Source organism: Lepisosteus platostomus, chromosome 12, assembly GCF_059453375.1.
Source record: "Lepisosteus platostomus isolate fLepPlt1 chromosome 12, fLepPlt1.hap1, whole genome shotgun sequence".
NCBI classification, from domain to species: domain Eukaryota; kingdom Metazoa; phylum Chordata; class Actinopteri; order Semionotiformes; family Lepisosteidae; genus Lepisosteus; species Lepisosteus platostomus.
Window position 1 is genome coordinate 9,171,043 of NC_142622.1, and position 1,033 is coordinate 9,172,075.

Below are 1,033 nucleotides of genomic sequence, written 5' to 3' on the forward strand. Positions count from 1 at the left end.
TCTCTGTGGTCATTAAAAATCCCAGGGCGTTTCTCGAAAAGAGTAGGGGTGTAACCCCGGCGTCCTGGCCAAATTTCCCATTGGCCTTAACCAATCATGGCCTCCTAATAATCCCCATCTATGAATTGGCTTCATTACTCTGCTCTCCTCCCCACTAATAGCTGATGTGTGGTGAGCGTTCTGGCGCACTATGGCTGCCGTCGCATCATCCAGGTGGGGCTGCACATTGGTGGTGGTGGAGGGGAGACCCCATTACCTGTAAAGCGCTTTGAGTGGAGTGTCCAGAAAAGCGCTATATAAGTGTAAGCAATTATTATTATTATTAAAAATTAAGACAACAAATAACTGGCGGTAACACACGATTACCAGTAGAGGGCAGTATCTGTATCTTAAATCGTCAAGTCAGATTTTATTGGAAGGAATATGAGGCGTATGAAAACGGCTGTTCAAGCATGCTACAGTGTTAGCGAAGTCTGGAGTCTCCTTACAAATCTAGATTTTAAAAAGCTTTGATCACCAATGCATGACAATAAGAGAGACACGTTTACAATAATAAGGTGTTTTAAAACCTTCGCGTTTGTGAGGATAAAATCAACTATATATGAAGACACCTGGACACGTGAAGATGGCCCCTTAGCTGAAACGTTGTCTCTTATTCTTTTCCTTTCAGACGTGGAATAAACCTTTACCTGTTCCTATATGTATAAAGAATGTGTTTTCCAAGGTGGTTGAGGGGATCCGGTAAATGGTAAAACGGTAAACATATTGTTTTATTTGTATTTATATATATTGTTAGAAAAGAGAGAAAAATTATTGAAGCTCCACTTAAGTGAAATGTAACGGCTGTATATCTAGGAAATCTGAATTTCACTGGCTGTCTTTTTAAAAACGTCTTTTGAGATGACTTTGCACACAGTGGCATTTACAAACAACCGCGTGTAAATGCTGACAGTTCGTCAAGGTAAACCTCCCTCCTGTACTGGGACTGTGGGGAGTATTTGGGGCTCGCCTCTGGTCTTGCTGGCGACGGAAA